The sequence below is a fragment of the Suricata suricatta genome, chromosome 3 (genome assembly GCF_006229205.1).
Source record: "Suricata suricatta isolate VVHF042 chromosome 3, meerkat_22Aug2017_6uvM2_HiC, whole genome shotgun sequence".
NCBI classification, from domain to species: Eukaryota; Metazoa; Chordata; class Mammalia; order Carnivora; family Herpestidae; genus Suricata; species Suricata suricatta.
In genome coordinates, this window is record NC_043702.1 from 12017078 (window position 1) to 12034327 (window position 17250).

At 36.6% G+C, this 17250-nt stretch overlaps 1 pseudogene; it reads right to left on the reverse strand.

Moving 5' to 3' along the window:
- Positions 1–780: 780 nt before the first annotated feature.
- Positions 781–1493, reverse strand: LOC115286284 (annotated as a pseudogene).
- Positions 1494–17250: the final 15757 nt, after the last annotated feature.

A 17250-nucleotide genomic window follows, 5' to 3' on the forward strand; every position in this document is an offset into this window, starting at 1 on the left:
TCTCTAAGTGAGAAATTATCTATATATCAGAATAAAGCATGTACATGTGATGAAAATATAGCTCAATATGACAGTGACCCAGCTGATGTGGTAAAGAGAAAATGGCAATAATCCGTCCCAAAAGGTGAAAACGAAAAGGTTATCATCAATGGCAGCTAGCATAGGGCTTGCTTTACAAACATGTCATTAGTGCTCTCAGGGGAATATGGTCATTTGTTAGGACTTCTCAGGAACATAGGGTAAGCAATATATTTGTTATGGAGCAGAAACATTGTCCAAAGTCATGTAGAAATAGTAAGAACAATGACCACAAAAAACAAACATGGATATTTTATAGAGATGAATGCAAAACTCTATATTAATTTAAAAATTAAAATGCAAGGGCTGGAGGTTTTATGCTAACAAAAATCTGCTTAAATTTGGGCCCCAAGACCTCCTGAGAATGCCTTTCTTGTCTTCCTTAGCTCAGAATATGTGTATTCTGAACAAGATTGAATAAGATTGCCTTGTGAAGTTTAAGGGTCTGAAAGCTCAGTGAAGTTTGGAATGTATTTTGCCTCCAGAAAAAGTTTAATTCATTAGTTAGATGGCAGACAGACACCAAGTGATGGACAACAAGAAGTCACTAACTGTATGTGCTTCTTCTTATCAGCAACTGGATCACTGGGGCTGATAAATGAGTCACTTTGAACAATGACCAGATGTTACAATAACTGGACATACTTTTAAAAAATCATGCTGTATTATGTTTAGTTAAATACAAAGACCTTCGTAATCATTTTACTCACTCTTGTCTCTCTCTTCAACAACAATGAGACAGATATATTTTTCTTGGGGAAGAGAAATCCCTAATTTGTATTCATCAATAATGAAAATGTTGGAGGGCTGGGTCGCAAAGCCTGTGCTGTTGGTATCTTTCACATACACACATGGAAGAACCAGCATGTCTCTCTCTGTTGGGGATCATCAGTTCTTCCTAAGTTAGCACCTCCAGTCACCATACACACAGATTACCAGTGCCCACCATGATGAAATTGGTAATTTTGCCAATCTCAAAATCAATCTGAATAGTGAATCAGTAACTAGCTGAGGGATTCCTTGTGTGCCCACAAAGATCTTTCTCACCTGACACATCTTGTACTTAGCTTTCTCAGGTATAATATGTTGAACAAGAAAGTAGCACTTGGTGTCATAGATCTGATGGAAAGTTTCTCTGGTCTTGTCATTGTGGATGGCATCCATTTAACTGGCAGGGTGGGCAGTATCAGCTCAGACCTTGCCATCAATCTTAATGAACTGCTCCACTCAGGTCTTCTTTATGTCATCTCCTGACAAGGCACACTCAACTCTGTTCCTTAGGAGAATGATGAGAAGGAGACATTCTCTCAATTTGGAGGACTGGCAGATGGGAGAGGAGCAAACACACTGGTCATTCCATCCAGCATCTAGTGCTTTCTAACTGCTACACTTTTCAGGTGCTTCTTGGGCCCACAAGCCACGGCTGGGCCAGACGTGGAAAATCTATACTTGATTGTTTTTTGATAAAGGAACAATTTTAGCTCTTACACTTCATTCCCTGAGTGACCAAACTGACTTAAAATTCTATTCTTTAAAAAGTTTATTTATTTTGAAAGAGAGAGACAGAGACAGAGACTGAGAGAGAAACAGTGAGAGAGAATGAACTGGGGAGGGGCATAGTTAGAAGGAGAGAGAGAATCCCAAATAGATTCTGTGTGGTCAGCGCAAAGCCCGACACAGTGCTCTTTCTTACAAACTGTGAGATCATGACCTGAGACAAAATTGAGGGTCAAAGGCTTAACCAACTGAACCAATAAAGCACCCCTTAAAATTCCTAAATAGTTTGGGGCACCTAGGTGGCTCAGTGGGTTGAGTGTCTGGCTTCAGCTCAGGTCATGATCTCACGGTTCATGGGTTTGAGCCCCGGGTCTGGCTTTGTGCTGACAGCTAGCTCAGAGCCTGGAGCCTGTCTTCAGATTCTGTGTCTCCCTCTCTTTCCGACCCTCCCCTGGTCACACTGTCTCTCTCTATCTCTCAAAAATAAATAAAACATTAAAAAAATTCCTAAACAGTTTAATTTCTAATTGCTGTTGAAGTTAACAATACAATAAAATAATACCCTGGTGATATGTATGCTATTTTTTGCTACTACTGTTTTAAATTACACAGAACAGAAATGGCAGCAAAATTGTTTCAAAGAAAAACTTGTTGAAAATATGGCTCACAAAGTCAAATAAATAGCTAAAAATCAACTTGGCCTCAGAGAGGACAAAAGCTTGGATCTTATGCAGATCCAGGTAGCACAAATTAATGAATCATCTCTTACGGAGTTCAATTTGTAGAAGACTCCATTTTACCCATCTTTTCTTCACCCCTTTGCTGCTTAGGTGAAGATTCAGAAACTCAGAGAAGAGACTATGGTGAGCTGAGCTATTCACAGCCTGTTCGACTCTTGGGCCCCTTTCCTGGTAGTTCCTCAAGCCTGCCTACAAGAAAGGCACTATGTGCGTCTTTGGATATATGCTTCCCTTCCTTCACCTCCACCAGGTTGCCATTTCATTGCCTTTGTGAGAGAGTTTAGACTTGCCAAAATATAGCCATTATTCAACCAAGAGAGTTTTAACTATTTAGTCTCATCACACACTTAATTTTTTATGTGTCTGGCTACTGAAAACCTACAAGGATTTAACCTACTTCCAAATAAGAATAAAGTTAACTTGGAGGGGTGCCTGGGTGGCTTAGTCATTTAAGTGTCTGACTCTTGGTTTCAGCTCAGACCATGATCTCACAGTTCATGAGTTCATGCCCTATGTTAGGCTCTGCACTGGCAGCATGGAGCCTGCTTGGGATTCTCTCTCCCTTTCTCTCTGCTCCTCCTCCATCTGTGCTCACTTTTTCTCTCTCTGAAAATAAATTTTAAAAATAAAAATAAAAAATAAAAGTTCCAATGTGCTTTTATAAAAAAACGTTTACTTGGAAAATGTTTAAGCAAACTATTTTTTTTTTTTGAGAGAGAAAGGGCACAAGTGAGTGAGGGGCAGAGAGAGAGAGAGAATTCCACAAGGGGTAGAGAGAGAGAGGGAAAGAGAATTGGGGCTCACCTGAAGCGGGGATAGAACTCATCAGATGTGGGGCTCAAATTCATGAGCCATGAGATCATGACCTGAGCCGAAGTCAGATGGTTAACTGACTTCAACAAATTATTTATTGAACACCTATTATATACAAACTAGGTGTTATATCAAAAAGCATAGATATTTTTTAAATTGAAATTCAAGTTAGTTAACATAAAGTTTAGTTTTGGTTTCAGGAGTAGAATTTAGTGAGTCATCACTTACATGTAACACCCAGTGCTCATCCCAACAAGTGCCCTCCTTAATGCCCATCCCCCATTTAGCTCATCCCCCACCCGCTTCCCTCCAGCAACTCTCAGTTTGTTCTCTGTATTTAAGAGTTATCTTATGGTTTGCCTTCCTCTCTCTTTTTATCTTATTTTTCTTTTCTTTCCCCTATGTTCATCTCTTTTGATTCATAAATCCCACATATGAGTGAAATCATATGATATTTTGTATTTCTTTGACCAACTTCTTTTGCTAGCATAATACACTCTAGCTCCATCCATGTTGTTGCAAATGGCAAGATTTCATTCTTTTTGATCACTGAGTAACATTTCATTGTATGTATATGGAACATCTTCTTTATCCATTCATCAGCCAATGGAAACTGGAACTCTTCCCACAATAGCCTTTTTAGTTCAGCACATAAATACAAAATATAAATGATTTATTCATGTAATAAACTAAGCTATTTACAAATAAAGAACATAAAATGGACATGTCTTTTGTCCATCGTATGCTACAGCTGAGACTTAATAAAGCCTTACTTTCCTTTGCAGTACAGTAGAATACATACTTGTACTGTGGTTGAGACTGATTAGCTATCACAAAATCTGCTAGTTCCCATTCCTTTTGGGCACAGAGCTAGTCAACATTTCCCAGCCATCTTTGAAGTAGCACGGGACCATATGATGGAGTTCTATGTGTTCCGTTTCCAAACGTGGCCAATAAAATCATCCCATGTTATCTTCCAACCATTCTTTTCCTCTATGTGATTGGTGGATTTTGATGTCCATAGTGATTATTGGAAATCATGTGTTTTGTATATGGTATTGTCTCCTGCAGCTGGAGTCCTTGAATAGATGTGTGGAAAAGATACCTTCCCATGCTCCAAACTATGATTAATTGGATGTTATGAGTGAGAAAAAATGGCTTTTAATAAAGAGACAAATGATGGAATTTATTGTTATAGCAGTCAACTTTATTATAACAAATACAAATGCACACTATGCATATGTATTGAGAAGCTTAAACAAAATAACGCATATAAAGAGCTTCCTAGAGTTCCTAGCACAGACTAACACCTGCAGTAAATGTTCATCATCATAACTAGGTAAACCGTGTTCAGCTGAATAAGAAAGAAATGAATTCTATGCAATTATTTTCCAAAAGACTATTGTAATTTGTTTGTCTAATTAAATTTGTATCTATTTTTTTTTAATTTTGTGTATAAAGTCAGTGCTTAAGTTTATCGGAATCTTCTACAAGTTGAAGAGTTCTTCTACAAGTTGAAAAGTATCAAACACAACAGAAGTATGTTTTTCTTCTCAAAGATATCCAAGCATTGCATGTCATCTGTATAAATCAGTGTTTCTGAAAGCTTTTTTAGACCTAAATTATTTTCTCTATATCTGTATATAATTCTAAAAACTCAGATAGAGATTAATAATGTAGCTAGTAAGGGACATGGATGTTAAAATAAATCAGATTGTCTTTTGTTCTTTAAACTCATGCCATGAGTATTGAATAAAAAAAAAGATGAAACAAAAATAAACTAAATGGGTCTCAAGTCAAGGACTTTAATAATTTCTTGAGAAGCTTGCTAAGGAAAACTACAAGCCAAAATTCTTTGTCAAGTAGTCATTGCAAGACTTAGGCTATTTACTTACAATCTGAGGAAATATTTAATTGCTTTTATTTTTTGCCATCTAATTTCAGAGTGGTAGAGAAGGGTGCCTGATCAAAATGTTGGCTTGGGTTGAATGATCCATTTTCATACATGGACAAGAAATTAGACTTCAAAGTGACATGTACTATGCCAAAGGTGAACAGATCCAAATTCTTAGTCCAACTTCCACGTCTGCAAAATAGAAGTTTAACTTTTTCTAACAATAAGATAGGCCTGGATGTAATTCTATTTAAGGTATAGAAATTGATTAAAAACATGATACAGTCTTGCTGCACTCATAGGAGTTTAGCAGCTCAATAATCTCAAAGACCTTGGAAGTTGTCTTATGACATGGACTTAAAGTATTTAATTAAAGCAATGTGTGGCCAGAATCTTATTACTGAGATTGAAAATGAAGCTCTTTATTTTTTTCAACTTTTTAAAAGATTTTATTTATTATTTATTTATTTATTTATTTATTTATTTATTCATTCACTTATTCATTCATTAATTCATTTTTGAGAGAGAGAGAGAGACAGTGAGAGAGGGAGAGAAGGGCAGAGAGAGAATGAGAGAGAACCCCCGATGGGCTCTGTGCTGTCAACACAGAGCCACACGCAGAGCTCAGATTTACACACCATGAGATCATGAGCCAAAATCAAGAGTTGGATGCTTAAATGACTGAGCCCCCCCTAGGAACCCCCAAAGTGAAGCTCTTTATAAAAATCAATTTTTGTTTTTCTTTGTTAGAAAGAATTCAACACTACATATTCACTATGGTAGACATGGAATTGGAAGGTTGTGCTTGTCAACATCCTGTCTGATTCACTATATTTTTCTGTTTTCTTTCTTTCTGCTTAAAATTAAAAGAATCTTCTCAAAACTATTGAACGCTTCCTATTTATTTGTAACAAGTTGCTGATACGATGAATCTAGTCATGTAGATGCAAGCAATAGAATCCCTAAATCCCAACATATTTCTTAATCCAGAAAACAAAGCAAAACAAAACAAGATGATTTTTCATCTGTTAGTAAATTCACAATATTTTACACAGGGTAGAATTAGAGCCTTAATATACTTCATGAGGTTCACCCAGAACATGATTTTAAAGTCTCTAAGGACACTGTGTTCCCTGCAAGGTCACAGTGACATGAACAAAGCAGCCTGAATGACTAATGGAGAAATCTATTGTGCCTCTGTGCAGATTCTTCAATGCACACTGCTGGATTTGACATTGGAATTCAAAACAAAATCTGTTTCTGATTAGATATAATTAAAATGTTTGCTTTGTGTCAGGTACAAACTGTCACCCCCAACCTCACCCCAGCTCTGCTTTCTTCAAACTAGGAGAGGCTTAGCTTTTGTGTTTATAAAGCTTACAGTCAAACTTTAAGTCATTTGTGTGAGAATTTTCTGGATAACCAAACAAATAAGAAAACAAACCGGGAAATGAGGAAGTCAAAATGATTGGAACTCTCTGTTAACCATTTGATTATGTTCATTCTAAAGAAAATGAAGTTTAAGAGTTTGTCTTCATCCTGAAAACTAATTTGCACTGGAATTGTGTAAGTGTTCTACACATGCATTCATATTGCACTAAACGAATCGTTCTCTCAACTAGTAAGGTGAGCAAATGGTGGGGTCCCCTTGATGAAGCGAACCTTGGATTTTAGGGGCACATGTGAGTTCATCAACTCTCTCCCTAGCCTGGTCTGTCAGCGCAGCCTTTCACACTGGATTTCAGATCCTTAGGTCTTCACACATTGGATTCCAAAACTTCAGTTTAAAAGTAGAAATCCCAGTGTCTGGGTGAGTCAGTTGGCTACGTGACCTGTCTTCAATTCACATCATGATCTCATGCTCTGTGGGTTTGAGCCCCGAATTGGGCTCTGCACTCACAGCTCACAGCCTGCTTTGGATTCTCTGTCTCCCTCTCTTTCTCTCTTCCTTTCCCCTGCTTGAAATCTCTCTCTCTCAAAAATAAATATTAAAAAAAATTTTTTACATACTAAATTTTGCAGCACCTGGGTGGCTCAGTCAGCTGTGTCCCACACTTGGTTTCAGCTCTGGGTCATGATTTCACCATTCTGGGATCAAGCCCCACATGGAGTATGCATGGGATTCTCTCATGCCAGCTATTTTTGCCCCTCCCCCACAGGTGCATGTGCTTTCTCTCCATAAACAAATATTTTTAAAAAGTATGATGATTTGTTATTTTTTGCTTGCTTTTAAAATTACAAAAAAGATTTTACATTCCTACCCTCATATGTAAAATTAATGTACAGATCTGGCCAAATCATTCATACATTTTAATTCAGTAGTTTAAAAATTATTTTTTGCCTCTCCTGACTTCCCTTTTCCTTTCTCACCACTCCTCTCTCTGAGTCCCCCAAAGCCCACTATGTTCACTTCTTCTCATGCTCATATAATCACTTTAATCATGTATGAATATGTATGAGATGAATTATATGTGTGATGTATATTCACTTAAATATGCACATAGACACAGGATTTTTGACCTTTATTTTAAAGAAAATAGAGTACATGATACATATATTTTGTATTCTTCTTTTGGCATTCAACACAGCACTTTGTGAAAATGTTCCCAAGTTAACTGGAACATAAGGGGCACAAAGAGCAATGGAGTGAGGAGAGGGATGTTGGCTGGTGGAGAGAAACGTACCATTCATGCTATTAGAATTACCAGCCCACAAAAGTACAAAACAGCAGAGTGGCTGCTAGTTGAGCATGCTGATTACGATGCGCCCCCTTATCGCTTTTATCCGGGTGACTTGTCCCCAACACCTCCTCCCACACCTGTTTAGTATGCTGCAGTGGACATACAGCTCTTTTATTACCTTCAATTCATTACCTTCAATAACTGTAAAATATTCCAGGATATGCATATGTGTCACACAATTGATCAGATTGTTTTCTTACTGAAGGACATTAACTTTTTTTTTTTTTTTGCCATAGTTACTTTACTACTCTAGATTCTTATGTTCCAAGGTTCTGTCAAGAAATGTTTCAAGATAAAATTTCTTGTTCCAAAAGAATGTGCATTTTTAATTCTAGAGACATTACAAAAATATTCTTGGGAAAGCTCTAACAGTTCCAAGTGTTTACCAGCAATAGATGTTTTTATTGTCTTTTTTATTTCTTTGTTTAAATTACTGTAATGGATATGAAAACTTCACTTCATTAAGATTTACATTTCCTTAACATTTTTTTTCCATATGCCTGTGACATGTTCACATTTGTTTCTTTGTTTTTCCACATTTCCACATTTTTCTGCTGGGTTGTTTCTTTTTAGTCAAAAATTAGGAGCTTTTGGATATTATAAATTGAGGTCTGAATCAAAAATACTTTTTTTCAAAAGCAAGTGTTTATCTTTAGAATTTATTTTGCTTTTTTTTGTCATCCATTTATTCATTAATTCAACACATATTTATCAAGTACTAAAAATATATAATATGGTAAAATGCTGTTTGGAACAGATTTTTTAAAGAATGAAAGGGAAAAAGGAGTAAACAAAAATAATTGTCAAACAGAAGAATTTTAATCATATTAGTATATGCTTTTTTTTTTTTAATCCTTTGGGTTTCTTGTCCTGTTTAAGAAAGTTTCTTCCATAGGTAAATATAGTCTCCTAGATTTTCTTACCATATTTTTCTTTGTATTGTTTGTTTGTTTGATTTTACACACGGAATTGATAAATTGAACTTAAGACTGGAGTCTGCCAGAGGTTGGTTCCCTGAGATACAGAGGTGAAGATTTACTGAGCACACAGTGCTTCAGGCTTTTGGGATCATCACCTGTGGAAGTGAGGCTGGGCTGAGGGAGTGCCTGGATCACCATGACACCTCAGTGAAGGCTCCAGTCAAGTCCATGAGGACTCCGAAACTGGAATGGAGTAAGGATGCTGGCCCAATTATTGGTCACGGCTGCCCTGGAGAGGTGATAGAACTTGGGTGAAGCAGTTTTTTTCAACTGGGCAGTTCCAAAGAAGATTGACAAGACTACCTAGAAGGAACACTCTCAGCCATTGAGGTAAGAAGGGGAATCTGGAAGCATATCACAGCATCCACTACAGGATCCAATCTTATATTTTCACCAGATAGGCAGCCCATCTTACCTACACCGTTATGGAATAATAGCACCAAATAAAATATCACATTTATGACATATCTAATTATATTGATACATAGATTAAATTATATAGGCATCCAGTCATATCTGCAACCCTAAAGAATAATTTCACCAAGTAACCTATCACATTCATAATATATTAAATTATATTGACATGTATAACAGGTATTCTGGGGACTATTTCCAGATTTTCTATCCTTTACTAATTATCTATTTGCCATATAGACAGAAAGGTAGCTTTTTAGATAAAGAATAAGTGTCTTAAAGACATGACTTACTATTTTTGTAAATCTACTGACCTCCTAACTTTTAAATATTTGTGGATTAGACATTTTCCTTTAACTGTAGATCTCTTCCCCTGATTTTAAGGAAATACTAGTTGCTCTTTCTATTTCTTTGGACTTTGAAAACATTAAGATGTACAGAACTTTATATGTAATTAGACACTATGAAGAACTAAACGTCAGGGAAAAATAATTATTTTTTTGTGACTTGCCTCTGAGTCAGTAATCCTGAAAGTCGATACCATCTAACTAAATGTGTTGATGCTTCCTGGTCTGTAACAGAGGCTGGGCAGGAGTGATATACCAGAAAATGTGAATTAGAAAACATAAAGAAGTAAAATACCTTTTGTATTACTTATGTTTTTATTATTTGTTTGTTTGAGAGAGAGAGTGTGTGTGTGTGCGCAGGGACACCAGCAGGGGAGGGGTAGAAGTAAGGTTAGTCTGAGACAGGGCTTCTTCTCAGGAACCATGAGATCACAACCTGTGCCAAAATTAGGAGTCAGACACTTAACTGACTGAGCTACTCAGGCATCCCAAGGAAGTAAAATTTCTACATTGTTTTGCAAATGTAATCCTTGACTTTGTTAGGAGGGAAAAAAGTAGTCAAAATGACTAAAAATTGTTTTCATAAAAATGAACTTGTTTTACAGTCTTTATCTTTACAAAAATAAAAAGCTGCCATCTTAGTGCTTAACAATAAGTTCAGCTGTCACTGGACATTTCTGGATATGAATTTTTAGGAAAAATAGCAGGCATAGTTACTATGATCTGCTTTATGATTTTAGAAAATTAGGCAGTAGTGAACAGACTACACAAGTTCTTGAAGGCTTAGGTTCTTCATATTTGTAATTAAATATAAAAAGATGGATTTGGGGATGCCTGGGTAGCTCAGTCGGTTGAGCGTCTGGCTTCAGCTCAGGTCTTGATCTTGCGGTTCATGGGTTCGAGCCCCGCATCAGGCTCTGATGACAGCTAGCTCAGAGCCTGGAGCCTGCTTCAGATTCTATCTCTCTCTCTCTCTCTCTGACCCTCCCTTGCTCACGCTGTCTGTCTCTCTTTCAAAAATAAATAAAACATTAGAAAAAAAATTTTTTTAAGATGGATTTTAACCGGAAGTTAGTGAAGTCAGCTTAGACAGTTTGGAGACAGCTTGTATTTTTCTAGGAAGGGAGGATTGATAGGTTTCAATAAATGTTCTCATACACCCATGACTCAAAAATGTGGAAATACTCTCAGGATATTTGAAACAGTATGTCAGATTTTCTCAGCACTGGGCTTGGCATATTTCAACTAGCTTTAATGGAGAAGACATATTTACTCTGTGCTATTGTTTTCTAAGAGTTAATATTTCTTGGGGGTGTGCCACAGGCTAAGCATTCCACAGAACACGCTACCTGCATTATCTCATTCAGCCTTCACAGTAGGATAATGTAGGCATTAATACCATCCTCTCTTAATGAATGAAGAATTCAAGGCTTAGAGAATTCATATTAGTTTCCATAGCCTTAAGGTTTGTACACTGGGGCATCCCAATCTGAGGCCAGGTCTTAACACCAAATGAGTTCTCTTAATGATCCTTGTGCCTAATGTGTTTGAGGAGGAAATGTTACAACGATAACGCTTTCCTGAACCAGAGGGTCTGGACAAAATCGTAAGGAATCATGGATTTATAAGTAATTTATTGAAAAGATAAAATACTAGATTGGATTCTAACATCCTGGAGGCCAGGGAAACCTAGTTGGCTCAACAAATACTCAGTGTCATTTTAATCTGTTATTCTTCCCTCAGCAAGGTCTTTCAAAAATTTCCCTCAATGAGGTAGAAGCCCCAATTATCCTCTGCTTGACGTAAGGAAAATCCTAGATGATAGTGATTCTACAGGGAGCCATATATGGGAACAGGGATTTCTTCATAGTATTAAAGCATCAGAGGAAGACATGATTATCTTTGGGAGAATAGAGATGAAATAAGAATAATCCACATGATCCACAGCTTGGATACTCATAGACGATTCTGTAATGGATAGCATGGGATAGTAAGTGAGCGAAAATACATGCCTTATTATCAGGAAAGGCACCTGGGGTATTATAAATTGGTGTAGTAAAATCCTTTCGGAAAGCCATTTGGCAACCTGTCTGAAAAGCTATAAAAACCTTTATATCTTTGACCCAATAATATCTCTCCCGAGAACTCATCCTAAGGAAATAATTCAAAAAAGGAACACAAGCGTATGCATACAATTATTAATTACAGCATTAACTCCATCAGTAAAATAAAGAAAGAGGAAACGACCTAAGTATCCAACAATGGGAAAATAATAAATTATAGGACATTACATCTAAGAAAATCAGATAACCTTTATAATTATAATGATGATTACTAATGCAACAAGAAAAACCTGCAATGGAGTTTGTGAAAATAAAGACACAATTGTGGATACTTAATGATGAAGACTTTTAAAAAGAGATTTTCACAAGATAAAGGCTAAGGGAAATTGGAAGAAAATAAAAACAGTTTTATACTGTAATAGTAACATTTGGAGCAAAATCAGTTCCTTATTGACATACCTTAATACTACTCGTGAACTGTATGTGGAGAAGTAAACATCAGAACCTAAGGACTGATTCATCCTCCTTCCCCAGTCCTCATCTGATATCTGATTCAAAGGACCAGTGGTTTCCTCTATTCAAATCACAGATGCTTTGAAACCTGTCCGCTGTAATTTTGCCATTTTGAATTACTGCAGTGTATTAGAATAAAGTTACTGAGTACGACTTTCTCAACACCGTATACATGAAGTCTTTTTCATGGTCTCTTGTTGGATTCTTAGCTGACTCCCTGACTGGGTCTCTAGTTTAGCACTTCCTGTTTTCAAAATGCAATTGGTGAAGGCACGAATACAAGCATGTGCACATTCTTTTATTTTGAATTATTTATTAATTACCTAGTGTGTACAGGGTACTATAACTCTCTCCCGTGCTTAGAGGAGATAACTGCCTTCCATTGTAATCAAGGAAGCTCACAATCCACGTGCAGTCTCTTGACTCTCCCATAAAGCTTTCCTCCGTGTAGCCAAACGCCAGCACTTGGCAGCCCAGTGCTCCCCAACTGCACTTTCTCATCTCTGTCCGTGGGTGAGCCTAAAAACATTACACAAGCTTAGAAAGAGCTCCTTCATATGGCCTCCATGTACTTAAGTCCTAGCTATACATCAAAACCAGTTAGAGCCCTTTCTTCCACCAGCAAGCCTTTTTTTAGAAAATGTGATCCTAACTGACTTCTCCTTCCATTGAGATTGTGTGTGGCTGCAATTTGACATTACTTCTATTGCTGATTTATATTATTACCACACGCTCAATACTACATACTTTTACTGTTTTATTAGGTTGTTAGAACTAGAAGCAAGGAACAAAAATCCCAATCCTTATATAAGTAGATGTAAATATGTAACAAATACACCGCTATGGGTAATGTGGCGAAGAACTGTTTGTCACCGGCTTTAACACTTACTGAGTTCCGGGTTCCACCAAACGTCTCTGACACTCTCATTAGAACAATTTACCCATGAATGGCAAAGTTGTAAACACCATTTTGCACTATACGTCCTTTAAGGGGTGAGGTTCTTGGACTAAGAGGTATCTTGTGCATACATTTTCCCTTTTTTGTTTATTCTGAATATGAGTATAGTCTTTGTCACAGAGAGGTTCACTGGTACATTTGCTAAATGTATGTATCAATTAATCAACGTCATTTCCTTTAAGGGTCTTACATTTATGCGTTGAAATTTTTTTTAACAAAAACATAATACCCTCTTGGAAATAGAGATTAAAAATTTTAAAAATACTTCATCTTACCTAATAATAACAATTAATAATAATGATAATAATAATAATAATAATAATAATAATAATACAGGAAACAAACATTTCTCAAAGTCTCACTTTATGCCTGGGAAGGTGCATTATGGTACATTTTTTATTTTAATATTAACACTAATGTCTTTTTTTTGAATGTTTAATATTTGCCGAGTACTTTTTCAAGAGCTTCCCATGTAGAATTTTATTTAATTCTCACAGACCATAAAAGAGGTAAAATTATTCTTCATTGCAGAGAGGGTTAAACTATGGTTCAGAGATTTGCAATTTTTGGATTTGGTATTCCCAGCCAAGAAGTCAAACAGTGTAAGGACTAGAGAAATTAAGCTTTCCAGAAGATTACAAACAACAGAAAAATAATGAAATTTAAAATCCATTCAGTTCATTGATAAAGGTGAAGCCAGACACTTGAGTTGTTCCCTGAAAAGCATGTGCTCATGTATCTTTTAAAACTTTTCATTAAACTTGTTATGGGTTTATTGAGGCCAGTGCATGAATACATTTTGGAAAACAACTTAATATGAAACTCAAATAATTGGATTTACTGTGGTAACTCTACCTTAATAAGATGATACACTCTTTTCACAAATTTTTTTTAACATTTATTCATTTCTGAGACACAAAGTATGAGCAGAGAGAGAGGGAGACACAGAATCAGAAGCAGGCTCCAGTCTCTAAGCTGTCAGCACGAAGCCACCTGTGGGGCTTGAATCCACGAACTGTGAGACCATGACTTGAACTGAAGTCAGATGCTTAACTGACTGAACCCAGATTCCCCAATAAGGAGTTACACTCTTAAAAGGCTTAAAATGCAATATATATATTTAAGAAATGACTTGACTGAAGTCAGATGCTTAACTGACTGAACCCAGATTCCCCAATAAGGAGTTACACTCTTAAAAGGCTTAAAATGCAATATATATATATATATATATATATATATAGTCTAGGTTACTCTTCCATTTCTTAAATATTTAGCATCATTTGGTAAAACATCAATCTATTTATTACAGATCACGTTTACAGCTTGATTTACTCTGCATCCAGCGAATGTTATGAATCAGACTATTTATGGAGAATTAATCATAAGATTTATTTGTTCTCTGAAGTGTTGATAAGCACTTTTTTTTTAATCTAGAAACCATCATTTCTGGACTTTAAGGAGATACCGGCTCACCTGATTTATCTATTTTATCAGACGTAATAAATAACTAAGCAGATCAAACTGATATTTATTTGAAGTCCCTTTGTCTAGTTGATAAAATGAGACTATTTTCCATCAGAATTTTTGTAACCAAATATATAAACGTAGCCAAATACATAAATGTGGTAAAATAATTATATATATATATATATATCCAAAGCTGTCACTGCAACATTTATTTTGCCCCTAATGGTCAGAAACTTTGTACTGATTAAAATAAAATAAATATTTTTTTATTTTAAATTAAGTAAATATTTTAAGATTAAAATAAATAGCCACGAGTGTATTCAATTCTTGTCTACAAGTTGCTAAATGACCTTCAACCCAGCCATGGTACCTTGATTAATACACTCTTTGGGAAGGAGGTTTAGGATTGGTTATATGGACTTAACTGTTTTGTCTAAAAATATCAGTTGGAGGATGGAAGAAATCTTCTCTCCAAATGAAATGGGATGCATTAAAACAAAGGAAACGTTTTTTGTTCCTTTTCCGTTTTATTTTCTTTCAATGAAGGCTCTGGAGAAACAATAAGTTTGTTTGACCTGCCCTGCAAAACAAACCCAATTTAGTCCTTCTTTTAGAGAAAGTAAGCATGGTGATCGTAATGCCAGAATGGAGAATCTATGTTTTCTTACTTCCACCCTACCTCTGAGTCTTTGCTTCTTACCTCAAAAGGCTACAGTTGGTGAGAAAGAAGGAAAGAGGGATAAACTTAGTACCAGTTATTGCTCCCCAAGAGATAGCACAGGGCAGAGTATTATAAAAAGCAACAGGCTCTGGACTCAGGCAGGCCTGATACTCCTATTAGAAGTGAATTTTATTTAACAAATGCCTGCATGGATCTAGTTGTATGCCAGCCACATTCTAAACCCTTGGCTAATATTACCTATTTAATCTTCACTGTAATTTATAAATTTCTTTTTTTTATGTTTTATTTATTTTTGATACAGAGAGAGACAGAGCATGAGAGGGGGAGGGGCAAAGAGAGAAGGAGACACAGAACCAGAAGCAGGCTCCAGGCTCTGAGCTAGCTGTCAGCACAGAGCCCGACGCCGGGCTCAAACCCACAAACGTGAGATCTGACCTGAGCCAAAGCCGGAGGCTTAACGGACTAAGCCACCCTAAGCCACCCAGGTGCCCCTCTTCACTGTAATTTAAATGAGGGAGAGACTCTTCATATACCCATTCTATAGATGAAGAAAGTCAGGAGCACTTGGATGGCTCAGTTGGTTAAGGGGCCGACTTCAGCTCTGGTCATGATCTTGCAGTCTGTGAGTTCTAGCCCCGCATCAAGCTCTGTGCTGACAGCTTAGACCCTGGAGCCTGCTTCCGATTCTGTGTCTCCCTCTCTCTGCTCCTCCCCTGTTCGTGCTCCTCTCCTATTCATGCTCTGTCTCTCTCACTCAAAATTAATAGACATTAAAAAAAATTAAAAGAAAAAGAAACTGAGTCACACAGAGGTTAAGTAACACGCCAAAATCACTAAGGCAGCAAATGGCAGAGGTTCGACTTAAATGCTATGAAGTGTGTGATGTTCACCACAATGTGCATAAGGTTGTCTCTCCAAATCTTGGCCAGAGCACTGAGTACCCAATCTTCTTTGGCACGTCACCTCTCTGGACTTCAATTCCTTCAGTTGAAAAACTGGGATAGTATCCACAGTTCAGGACTGCTGTCATGAAACGTTTTCCTATTCCTTACGAGTATCTACTCAACACGGATCTACCCATCAACTCTTCCTTCTCCAGGTACTGCCACACTCATTCACATATGTACTTGGGGAGGACAGCACATTTAGCATTATTAGAGTTGGTATTTAATGACATATTCACACACCACATTATATTCTAAAACATAACCCAATATTACATACTTATTTTGTACCTCCCTTATTTGGTCAGTGGCTGCATCAGGATGGGGAAATGTGTCTGACCTACTTTAAACTGTATCCTCAGCATCCACAGAGGGCTTAACATGTGGGAGAAATTCAGTAAGTATAATGTCATAGGAGGAGGAGTGAATGGTTTTCCTACTATCTGTAACATTTCCACCAACCATATGTATTAGTAAATGCTTCTTCATTGATGGACAATGCTGTAACATTGTTTTAAGAGTAATAGCAACATAAGAAACCCAGAAGAAATGGATCAAATGAAATAAAAATGTTGCAAATAGAAAAACAAAATAAAGGCCCAAGACATTTGAAAAATTCTTAAGTTGTTAATATGCCAAACCTGTGCCTTTTTATCTTTGAGATAAAAACATGCAAATTACATTTAGTGGGATAAGGCTGAGGTTATGAAATGAGATCCACCAATCAACAAAACAAAAAGAAACTAAAAAATAACAACAGCAAACAAAATCATAAAGCAAGCTATTTAAATAACATTCTTCCAATGGTCTTGATCCTGTCCAGATGGACATGAGAACTAACTCCCAGAGCCACATGATTTGGATGCTGACCTCACTGTAGGGAGCTGAAGGTGAAAGAAGTCTCCATATGTGCTTACCAGGCATTTTAATACCTCAACCTTACTTAAATTGCATTCGGGAGACCAAGGCTTGCCCAGTACAGCTGTAACTTACAAATACTCATTAATGGGTCTGTATGACTGTGTCTAGAAGCCAGTGGGTTCATACAACTGAAATTTAGAACTGAATTACAATGAAATATTACAGGCAGAATTGTTATCTACCTTATACTTTTAATAA